Below are 12,450 nucleotides of genomic sequence, written 5' to 3'. Positions count from 1 at the left end.
GTTCACTTCCCTAGGAACACTAGAAATACTTTATTAGCATCCGATAATAAATATGGACAAAAAAGAAATGCAAAAAGTGATAAAAAATAGCACCTTCAAGCAAAAATTACTAAGATTCTACTGCTGGTCAAGAAGCTGAGAATATTTATCTCTCTGTCTTTGTCTCTGTCCCCACTCACCTCCTGTGTATGTTTGTGTGTGCGTGTGTGAATGTGTGTGTGATTGTCACGGAAATTGCTTATAGCTCAGAGGGTAGCCCTTGGTATTGGTTTTTGCATTCCACATTTTTTTTTTTTTTTGACACAGGATCTCAATCACAAATCCCCCCTTCCCGTTTCTTCTTGTCCAGCTCTCCATTTTTTATGCCTCTCTGTGTTGCATGCCATATGCCAGGCTAGCTTGCCCAAATGCCTTTGGTGATTTCCCTTCCTCTGCCCTCCATCTCCCTGTAGGAAGGAGTTCTGGGCTAACAAACATGCAGTACACATATGGCTTTCATGGGAATTTTGAGGATTCAAACGCAGGGCTTCATAATTCTACAGCAAGTGCTTTCACCATTGAGCCATCTCCCAGCTCCTCCTTCTTTACTCTTCACTAGAGTTTACTTGATGTTAAAGACTTGTCTACTGTGACATTTTAAAATAAAATAAAATAATTTAAAATAAAAAGTAAACATGTATATACATTTTTTAAATATTGAAATTATGAACATTCATTCTTCAGATATCCACGAATTTCTTGGGAAAGTGGGGGCATTTGTGCCCATCATTCACACAGGAATTTGCACTTCTCCTCTCCTGTCATCGTCTCCATGGTCACATGCCAGCAGTAGCAAATATCTGAGAAATGGAGCCTATTGAGGGAAAATGCATATTAAATGTTCTATATTATTCATGTATGTAAAATAAGCTCCTTAGTTTCAAAAATGAAGTTTGTTTTCTTGGTTTGTTAGGCTTGGATATATGTCTTTACAGAAAGGTCAAAAAACAGTTTCAAGCATTTTAACAGATTTCTAAATTGATACTCAATTATAAATTAACCAAAATTTTCTTCCTCAAAGTTATTTCTTAAAGTAAAATGATATTTATATAAACTAACACGCACTTTATCCTAATTTTGTGTAAGCAACACAATGTTAAATTCCTTCATTTTCCTTCAGTCTTTATCTTGAAAATATCATCATCAATCATCATCAACTACCCAATCACATAACCTAGAAATTTGGAAATATCCTTGAATCTTTCTTCATTTATTCAATCTTTCATCCACTTGGTTCTTTTCAGGCACTGAATATGTAGCAGAAAAGAAAAGAAGGCACAAATTTTTTCCATTTGTAGCTATATTCAGATGCACAGGAGACTACAATAAATCCAGTCCTTTAAAGATGCAGAGTGTAAGACGGAGCTGAATTCTGTGAGGAAAAAATAAAGGATAAAGAGAAATGATATCTGTATATGTGTGTGTTTGGGGGATGGTCAGGAAATCCTCAGTGAAATGGTAAAGTTTTTTTTTGTTTCAGATCTCTTGAACATTTCTAAAACTGAATTGGTAAATAATTGAATTTCTCTCAAACTTATTCATCTTATGGCCTTCCCCATTTCACAAAATGGAACTGATAACCTTGCCAGTGTCCAGGACAAGAAACAAACAAACAAACAAACAAACAAACAAACAAAAACCAGATCCATTTTACTTTCCTAAACTGGTGAAGGGAAGAGTTACATGCATATTCCTAAATGAAAGCATGCTAATGATGAGGGAGCAGCTGTGTTTTAAAATAGTTGTGTTCTTGGCAAATTTTGAGCAAGAAAAAGCTGGTTATTATAGTTGCGGCAAACCAAAGGGGCAAAGTATAGTAGGAGATGGGTCAAACTGTAAGATCTAGACAACTTCAGGCTAGGTTGTTGGAGCATTCTGAGCAGATGAGCACCATGTGATTGCCACCCTTCTTAGCTTTCTAGTATTAAGAGATAGCAGAGACAATTTGTAAAGAAGGGTTACATTGGATTCCATTTGTAATGGTGTCATTTCATGATCAGTTAAACCTGTTGCATTGATAGAGACAGTACATCATGGGAGAAACTCATAGTGGAGCAGATCTGTCATTCTATGGCCAGAAAGTGAAAAGAGAAAGAGGAAAGTGAAGAATGCCATTATCCCCTTCCAGTGCATGTCCTCCAAGGGCTTAAAGAGCTTCAATTAGGCTCTGCCTCTTAAAGCTTCCATTATCTCCCAATACTACCAGGGGACCGAGACATTTTTTTTTTCTGAGACAGGGTTTCTCCATGTAGTTTTGGTGCCTGTCCTGGATCTCACTCCGTAGACCAGGCTGGCCTTGAACTCAAAGAGATCCACCTATCTCTGCCTCCTGAGTGCTGGGATTAAAGGGATGTGCCACTGCCATCCAGTGACAAATCTTTTAATACATAATCTTTAAGAGAAATTTATCAAGACTCTAGCAACTCTTAATTCTACTACTGTGGTTGCCATTTTGAAGACAACTTGAACATACAAAGGGATGAAGACTGTGGAGTGAACAGGATGTAATTAGTTAGGAATTTGTTGTAAGATCTAAATAAGAAATTATATTACTTTGAACTAGTAACAGAGGCAATGAAAAATTATCAAATTGTAGATCTATTGTGTAAATTGAGCCTGGGAATTTATCTGACAGATGAATGTGGGATCTAGAACAGAAAGGGAGTGAGAGTTGATCCAGGGTATATGGCATGCGAACTGACAGCATACCATCTCCCTTTATGGATGTGGGGAAAACAATAGAGTTTGGTTTTGGTATGTCTAAGTGATTTATACACAAAAGTAGCTATAGATATCATATAAGAAGTTATTTGTGAGAATCTGGAGTTTAAAGCAGAGATGTGAGGTCAGGAGAAAAAAAAAATCCTTTTTTTTTTGTTTGTTTCTCTGTGTTTTGGTGCCTGTCCTGGATCTTGCTCTGCAGACGAGGCTGGCCTCGAACTCACAGAGAACCATCTGGTTCTGCCTTCTGAGTGTTGGGATTAAAGGCATGTGCCCCCTGGTGAAAAAAAAATTCTTTATGGTAATATACCACTAAAGGAAGGTCCTCAGAATGAAGCCCTGTGCAGACTGAGGCCCAGAGCATTCCACTGTAGAATAGGTAAACTTGGAAGAACCAGTTAAGGAGACAAAAATAAGGCAAGAGGGTTATAATGAAAACTCAAAGATTATATATATTCTTTGAGGATCCATCTATATAAGATTTTTAAGAGGAAAATGTTATAAATGATATGTAATGCTTATAAGTAAAGAAAAGAGAGATGGAAGTTCTCTTTCTAGAACTCTGGTGAGGCAAAGAGATTGGCATGGCCACATAAGAGTACTAAAGGAGAGACTTGGAGACAAAACCGTGAGGTTGGGCATCTACAACCCACTCCATAATCTCTCATTGTTCTCAGTTTCATGCATTTGTTTGAATAAAAGTATGATTATTGTACCTTTTTTGATGGATATTCTTGTGTTTTTATTTTTCTATTTTTCATGTATTTTATGTGTACAAGTAGTCTGCTTGCAAGTATGTATGGTCCACAGGTATATTCCTGGTCCTCACAGACCAAAAGAAGGTAGGCCACAGATCTCCTAGAACTGATATTGCTGATCGTTGTAAACTGCCAAGTAGGTGCTGGAAAGTGAATCTGGGTCCTCTACAGGATTAGCAAGTGCTCTTAACCACTGAACCAACTTTCCTGCATCATTCATGGATTCATTTTTTTCTACTTTTGTTATTACTAAATTTTTTATTCATTTTACTTATCAACCACGGATGCCCCTCTCTTCCCTCCTTCCACCCCCCAGGCTTCCTCCTCCACCCCCCGCCAATTCCCTTCTCAGACAAGGTAAGGCCTCCCATGGGGAGTCAGCAGAGCCTGGTACATTCAGTTGAGGCAGGTCCAAGCCCCTCACTCGCTAATCAAAAATGTCATCTAGCAAAATAATCTAGACCCCAAATCCCTACATCTCAGTGAATGTATTTATAGCTATATACATAGTTAGAAGCCATTAGATTTTAGACTTTCACCATGAAATAGGTTTTATGCACTTATTCACAACACACACACAAAGGAAAATTCTTGACAGAGTTAAAGCTAGAGAAACCGTTACCTTTCAGCCTTGTCCATGCTTTAAGTGTCCAATCACCTGATACTTCATTTTTAAGGTTCCTCCCCCTATTTCTCACCAATTTAGTAGATATCTTTCCTTCAGTTTATCACAGCATTATTCTGGAACTCTGACTTCTTATAACATAAATTTTATGCTTTCTGGTTTAATGTATCATAAGCATCTCCTGTTTAAAAATAAATTTTAAGCGTAATGTAATGATCATCAAATAAAGATTCATTTTGTGTAAATATTTACCACAGTTAACTGATTTTCTGAATACTATTAGATTACTTGCTTTCCTTTTTATGATTTTTTAGTAGTTCTTTGACTGTTTCATATATGTTTTGATAATAATTACCTCCCTCTCCCAACTCTTTGCAGATCCACAATCCTTCCTTACCCAACCGATTTTGTGTCTTTTTTTTTTTTTTTTTATATATTCTTCTAGACCAATTGGTTCTGTCTAAATATTTTAGGATGTATGGTCAGCTAACAAAGTGATTTATCAGGAACTATCTCTTATAGAAAACTGTCTCTCTCCCAGTAGCAAGAAAATGCCAATAGCTTTATGGATGGGGCTGTATTGTGTGCCCACCTTTCTTGTCCACTATGGGATTTGGTCTGGCTTGGACTTGCACAGGTTTTTACATTCTCTCCCAACCGCTGTGAGCTCATATGTGTAACTTCCTGCTGTGTCCAAAAATGATGTTTCCTGGTAGTCATCTACTTAGGCTGTCTTTTACACTCTCTCTGCCCTCCTCTGCCGTGATCATTGAGCTTTTGGAGTGGGGTGCAGTACATATGTTCCTTTTAGGACTGGGAATTTTTCAGTCTCTTATTTTCTGCACCTTGTCCAGTTGTGGGTCCTATACTGTCAGTTCCAATCTTCTTTAAACAGATGCTTCTCAGATGAGGTAAGGGAGATGCATTATTGATGGGCATAAGTTATTAAGAGTTAAATACTATGTCCATAGTATTTAACATCTCCCCTGGGGCCTATGGCCTGTGTATCTATAGGTTCATAGTCCAATAATAGTGCCATTATTGACTTCATTTTGTGTCAATAAAGAATTAAGTCCAACCAGAAAGTGGTTGGTTATTTCCATAATATTCATGGTACAATTGCACCAGTCAGCATGTCCTGCCAGGTCAGTCATTACTGTAGCTTGCAGGGTTCATAGTTTTGTAATTACTGACATTTACTTTGCCCTCTGGCAGCTTGCATAGCATCTTCCCACACTAGGAAAACTGGGATGGAGGAGGGATGAAGCTTGAGAGGCTGTACCAGGTTGAATTTTTGCCATGGTCTATGTGGTTTCATCAGCACTAGGGTCTTACAGTCAAGTTCTGGAACCACAAACAGTGACAATAGTCTGTGCACGGCAGGAGGCTGTCTATTGAACCTACAACTTCAAAAGAAATAACCCATTCCTGGCACTGGCTTTTTCTTACTTAGCCTCTGGTGTCTTGTAGGGACATTTCTCGTCTGGTTCTAGGATAACTTCACAACTTCCCCTTCTTATTGTAACTAAAGCCATTAGTCACAGAATTTGTGCATCATACCTCTGTGTGTGCTGTATTTTTTTTTTTAAATTTGTGTTTATTCATACTGGTAGAATTGTGTTAAGACACAGGGCACATCTTCATGTTTCTCAAAGAGTTATTACCAATTTCTAGTCCCTCAACCATTACCAGATTGCAGTTTCTTGATTTCCAGTAGAATCAGATTTTAATTAGTCTTCCTGCTAAGGTGATGACATGGGCGACAAACTCATATTTCCCTTCTGAGCTACACTGCGACGTGTGCACATTTTGACCAAGCCTGTCTTGTAGGCAAAGGACAAATTGAAGAGGGAAAGGGCAGGAAAAAATGAACGTGGAACCAGGATATCCAGCCTAAGGTGGGGTTTCCGATGCTGTCAGCCAGTCCAGGTGTGCCTGGTGTTTCTTCTTCGTTAGAATGACAATATAGACTTGAGATGTATTTACTCATGCTCAGCTTCTTTCACCCTTTCATTTTTTAAAAATGTAACATCTCAAGGGAAATATTTTTTTTTTACTTATTTGTATGAAAACTACATAAGAAAATATATATAAATTCTAAACACATATAAAAGAGTATCTTTGAAATTTAGTATCAGTAAATGCAACAACCCAAGGAATGCTCAAAGAAGAATGTTATGCTTTCAATATGTCTCTGATTTGGGGAAAATAAAAGAAATCTTAGAAATACCGTTTCCCTCATGCAGTGACTGAAGTGTCTGTATATTTGTGGTGTCACTTCTATCTAACATTGTAAAGCACTTATGGGAATTCCCTCCCCGGTGTGCACCTTGAGTCATGGATAGAGAAATGTTCCTTCCTCTTCATTAAGGAAGTTTAGAGGTAATTATCATTTTATTTAAACATCTGTCGCATGCCTAAGACATCCCATTCTTTTTCAACATAAAAATGCAAATGAGATCTATTAATGATATAGAACAATGCAGGGTTGGTATAAGAAATTGTTGCATCAGGACTTGATTGGAATGGTGGCCTTGGTCTTCTCTCATTATATCCATTACAGGTTAAATTTTTTGTGGCTGGGTAAATTAGCCAATTTGCCACACACAGCACCTACTACATTTGTCTTCCACAATAAAATATCCAGGTCAGCACTCTTAATTCACGAAATGTACTTTTTTGTTTGTAAATGGGGTTTATCTTAATGCAGAGTACAATTCTGGTCCTTAAAATTTGTTCATACAAATGAAATAATTTACACATGGTCTGAATTTTTACTTTCTGTTCCTTGTATTTAAAAAAATTATCTTTGGCAAGTGTTGAACGAAAAATTTAAACTCATCTAAAAATTTGAAATAAGTAATTCTCAAAATTCAGAACATTTTTAATCCTGACCTGGTGCCCCAAGTTTAAAATTTCACATATGACCTCTCTTGACAGATCCTAGTGCAAATGCTGGTGTACAAAACATTGTACATCAGGCTACACGTGCAAGATGGATAGGAAATTTCAATCAATTTTCTTTTTGGACTTGTGTTCCATCCCCAAAATATTATGATATTCAAATATTCCAAATTAAAAGAAATATCAAAAATCAAAATTCTTCTGGGTCCAGTCATTTAAGATATTGAAATGTCAGCCTGTAGTGTCATATAACCTAAGATTTGGTTATGTTTCCATAGTTATAATATGGTAAAAGACAGAGATTGTGCTTTTAAGATTAGAATTTATTTAAAAAGATTTATTTCCAAGACAGTAAAGTTTCACTAGTTTAAAAATCTGGACAGTAGCCTTTTGAGGCTATTTTGAAAAAAGTAAAAAAAAAAAAAAATGATAAAATTGTCTCCCAAGAATTTGAACGGACATTGACTGAGCAAAACTCATTACAGCAAAAGTAAGTAGTAAACCCAACTCTTTTCATGCAGCCTAATTTGGCTAGATTTTCATCATAATGGGAGCAGCTAGAGATAATTTTATTTTAGTATCATAACACCAATAAAAATAGGGCTTTTAAAATGATATAATATAGATCTTTTGGGTTTTTTTTTTAGGTCTTATACATAGATACAGTGTTAAAGATTCCTAAAACTACCTGATTTTTCCTATATATGCTTAGGTACACAGGCCCTATTTGTAAATTTTAAATTACTGGTTTTAAAATAAAATATTTACCTAGGAAAGTGAATTTTAAAATTTATGTTTCATCATAGTTTATGAATATATTGTAGAAGTAACACCAACTTGAATTATTTATTACTTTTAAAAAGCTTTACTTTTAATTATGTTCATTTGTGTGTGTGTGTGTGTGTGTGTGTGTGTGTGTGTGTGTGTGTGTATGCATGTGAGTGCCTATGGAGCCCAGTGATGTCTGACTTGGGTACTAGAGACTAACCTCAGGTCCTCTGCAAGAATAGTATAAGAATAGTACGTACGCTTACCTACTAAATGATCTCTCCAGCTCCAATTTTATTACACTTATATAAAAATATATATTATCTGACATACATTTTCCTAACCTTCTCTACTGTTTTCCTGAGCTTGCTTATCAGATGTCATTATGTAAAGATTGTAAGGGTAAAGGGGCAGAAATGAAGAGGATAACTTTTGGTCAGACAAGGAAAAAACTACATTCCAAATTAAAATACTTGGGGGAGATATTTATGGATGGAAACTGTCTGATGCCTTTGTAGAACTTATTTGAAAACATTGGCTCAGTACTACATCATACTCAGAAATGTCTCATGAATTATTGGTTCTTCCTAAAACATGGCATCACTTCACTAGAATTTAATAGAATATGATATATTGTGATTGTTTGCATTTTAAAAATGTTGCATCGAAACTCTGATATTGAAATAGTCAAACTTCCTATCTTAAATCATTCTTTATGCATTGGAAGTTTTTGCCTAAGTCCTGCAGAAAAAAGTGATGTTTGATGACCTCAATGAATTAGTGAGGAGTAACGGCTCTATCCAGGGAAAACAGAATATTTATACTATCATATTTTAAAAGCCTCTTTCCAACTTGGAAGGAAGAATCAGATTTTCTCATCATATTCCACAAGTCATGGTGCTTTTATTTTTGCTACTTATACAATATATGATTTTTGGTACTACTTTTATTTAATTTTTAAATTATTTATAGATTTATTTATTTATATTTATTTAATTATTATTTTATGTGTATGAGTGTTCTGACTGTATGCATTTTGTCTACATGTATCACATGTGTTCCTGGTACCCACGGAGGTAAAATAGGGCATAGAACCCACTGGGACTGTACTTACAGTCATGATCTGCCATATGAGTGCTAGGTATCAAACCCTGGTCCTCTGCAAGACAACAAGTTCCTTTAGCCACTGAGCCAAATTTCCAACCTGGCATTACTTTTAAAGAGGCATAATTTATCAGAATAATGTTTCAGGGCATTTGCTCAAATTCTTTTATTTAGTTTTCCCTACTTAATTTGCTCTAAAACTCCTGTAAAACAGAGTTATTTAAACTAGTGATGTATCAGTTACGTTTCCTGTTACTGTGATAAAATATCCTGACAAAAGCAGCTTCAGGTAGGGTTGACTTTGTCTCACAGTCTGAGGGTGCAGTCATTTGGGGAAAGTAAAGGCACGGGGAGCTAGATGCAGCTGTCCACATTGCATCCCCAGTCACGAAGAAGACAACAAGGAATGCTCAGCCAGCTTACTCCTTTTAATGCTGTTCAGAAATGGTGCCCCTCATTTAGAGTGGATCTTCCCACTTCAACTAATCTGTTAAAGATAATCTCGCAAAGGCATGCCTAGAAGATAACTAATGAAAGTAATCCCACACAGGTGTGCCTGAAGGGTGTCTGGTAGGTGATTCCTGATTCTGTCAACAAACAATACTAACCATCACAAGTGCATTTATCAAGATACTTTGGTTTCTTTCAACAACAGTGTTTTTTGTTTGTTTGTTTTTAAAGGAGGCTGCAACTCCTTTCAGATGGTTACATTTTTTCTGCTGATTGACTTCAGTGGGATTCTAGGCTGTGAGAACTTTTGCAGTAATTTGATGCCTTGATAGAGCATGCAGTGACTCACATACTGGCCCTAGATAAACTGCTGTTCTCATCCCACTAGTAAAGCAATTCCAATGGCCTCACATGACTTCAAGAGGAGGGAGGAGGTCTAAGCCCTGCCTTGGGCCCAAAGCAAGGGCCAGGAGTATTGAGCAGGCAGTAGCAGTCGTCTTGCATAAAGATGATTAGAATGTTTCCATCGCTATCAGAACTACACTGAGTTAGAGAGACTGTGATGTCACATACTGTTTTGCTCATCTTATCACCTTTTCTAGAGTGGGCCAATTTGTTCACTAAGCCTTTAATTCACTTGCATATGGGACTGTGTTTCAGTTTTTTTTTTTTTTTTTTTTTTTTTTTTTGAAACAGTAGTTTCAAAGTGAACTGGATGTTGTTCTCTTTTATAAAGAGTTGACATGAATACTATTTTCCTGAGTTCTTAAGTGCATAAGCATCAGAACTTTGTACAGTGGAAGACCCTTTAATCAGCCCAGACATTATATTGTATTAATAGAAATAATAAAATAATATTTTTGTGATCTTAAAAATTAATATAATTTTTGGTAAAAGTACAATTCCATAAATGCAGGCTAAATTCTGATACAATTTCAAGGAAAAGTCTTTATAGAAATTACAGTACTGCCTCACTTAAGGTGGCTTATTCTTTTTCTGTCAGAGAAAATCATGCTTAATTGTAAGTATTCTTAGTGCTGGACATTCATATTCTCATATCACCTAATAATTTTACACAGGAAGAGTCCCAGGAACAAACTACAAATTCTACCAGTAAATTACAGCATATTCTCAATGTAAACATAACAGAGCTCTTAAAATGAGTGCTTAAATGGCTAAGAAATTAATGAAATTCTCTTTTTAACTACCTGCAACACTATGGAATGTTTATGGTGGCATTTCTATTGATGGTTCCTTTACTGGAGTGATTTGAATTGCTCACCAGACTCCACAAGATGAAGAGGTCTATCTGAGCTTCACATTGCACTCCCAAAGGGCTGAAATAAAATTATCTACATGTTTCCTAAACTATGACATTTAAATTTATCATTGAAATGTAGTCAAGGCTAGTGTAAAATAGAGGTCTGCAGTATTGTACTGCATTAAAATTTTAAATAAATGTTTTAGTTATATCATGAATTTTATACTAACAAATAGTATTTTGAAATGCTTCATTTTATGAAATGAAATATTTGCATATATTTTAATAGCTTTGGTCATCTATAATTTTACCACAAAAGGCTAAAATGGTTACATTATTTTTTATATTACATTTGAATTTTAATTTTTGAATACATGAAGCGTTGAGCAATCTAGAACTTTTAATCCCAATGTGGAAATTAGGATTGAACAGAAACAGCAAATCAATCATCATGTAGTAAGCTTTTAGCAATTTTCATTTTTCTTGAAACTTTCTTATTCAAAGATTCTCTTTTATTGAAAGACTTAAGGGTATATGCAGATGCTATTCATGGTGTTTTTTTTTTTTTTTCAAAACCTTTTGAAAGGGCTTGAGTCTTCTAAAGGTATTAATGAACTATTTTATACTACTAGACTACTCTTTAAATAATGAGAAATATGTTTGTTTTCCATATGTGTTCATAGTTTGGGATTGGGTATCACTTAAAATGATAGTCTTCATTTGCTATAGCCATATAATAAGGTCATGGGAATATTTTTCCTCACAGACTTAGTCAATTTCATTGACCTGAGAAAGCAAATCAGATATACCTTTGGGGGTGAATACAAACTAGATAGTAAATGCTTTGTAACTACATAGTGTCTTGACAAAAGTCGGTCATTGCATGCTACCTTCTTCACAGCCATAGTGGTTCTAGACCTATCAAGTTCTTTCTTAGGTTGGAAGACTGGCCTACACGGAGAATCAATGAATGTTTGTAGAAAGGGACAGATGGACGAGTAAATCACTTTATTCATCTTTGTAGGCAATGGTAGACTGAAGAGGCTGTGGGATAATGGCTGAAGCCGGAAAGCAAACAAAGGGGAAGAAATTGGCATTTCTTGCCATGCATCAAGTGAATTTTCATTTCATACCTTTTATTTTTATTTTTTTTTTATTTTTATTTATTTATTTTTTTTTTCCGGAATGCAAAAGCAAGGTTTAATTCTGGATATCCAAAAGCAATACAAGCCTAGGCAGGGACTTCGTCCAATACATCCAACACAGTGGAGGCTGGAGGAAGCGCCCACCTGTCTGCAAGCTCAGTTTTTAAAGGGAAAAGTCACAAGGTTACATCATTTAGGGGTGCTAGTACGGGTACAATTCTGATTGGCTCGCTTCTAGGGACTTCTAGAAATTACTTCTAAGGGAGTGGTTGCCCGCCACCATTTCTCATTGGCTGCCCTCAGGTGGAGGCATTTCTGTGATCAGTTACCCTGGAAACCAGGGAGAGGACATTCCATAGTCTGGCAGGCATTACCTCGTGACTATCTTGTGGCTCTGTACTTTTACACTTCCTGGTTTCTGGAATCTGAACATTTCATACCTTTTAAAAAAATGGGAGCATCTTTGGAATGGTTGTGCATAATATAAAAGGGAAAAAACTTTGGGAATGCTAATTGCTAATTTGACACTATGACATAAATTTGTCATGGCATTTGAGAAAAATGATAGTTGTTGCCATGGTTGTATATGACAAGCAGGAAAAACAATAGACATGTTACTTGGCAACTGCCTGAAATAGCGTGATTATCACTTCAGAGTCTGAGGTGGAAAGAATC

At 36.0% G+C, this 12,450-nt stretch overlaps 1 protein-coding gene across 3 annotated transcripts in view; it reads left to right on the top strand.

The window, feature by feature from the left end:
• Foxp2 (forkhead box P2) overlaps nucleotides 1–12,450 on the top strand; it is a 545,581-nt gene that overhangs the window by 46,776 nt on the left and 486,355 nt on the right. The gene's annotated exons all lie outside the window — the stretch shown is intronic.

This window comes from Peromyscus leucopus, chromosome 3 (assembly GCF_004664715.2).
Source record: "Peromyscus leucopus breed LL Stock chromosome 3, UCI_PerLeu_2.1, whole genome shotgun sequence".
NCBI classification, from domain to species: Eukaryota; Metazoa; Chordata; class Mammalia; order Rodentia; family Cricetidae; genus Peromyscus; species Peromyscus leucopus.
The sequence above is the reverse complement of the archived record's forward strand: the minus strand, read 5'-3'. Positions and strand labels throughout refer to the sequence as shown.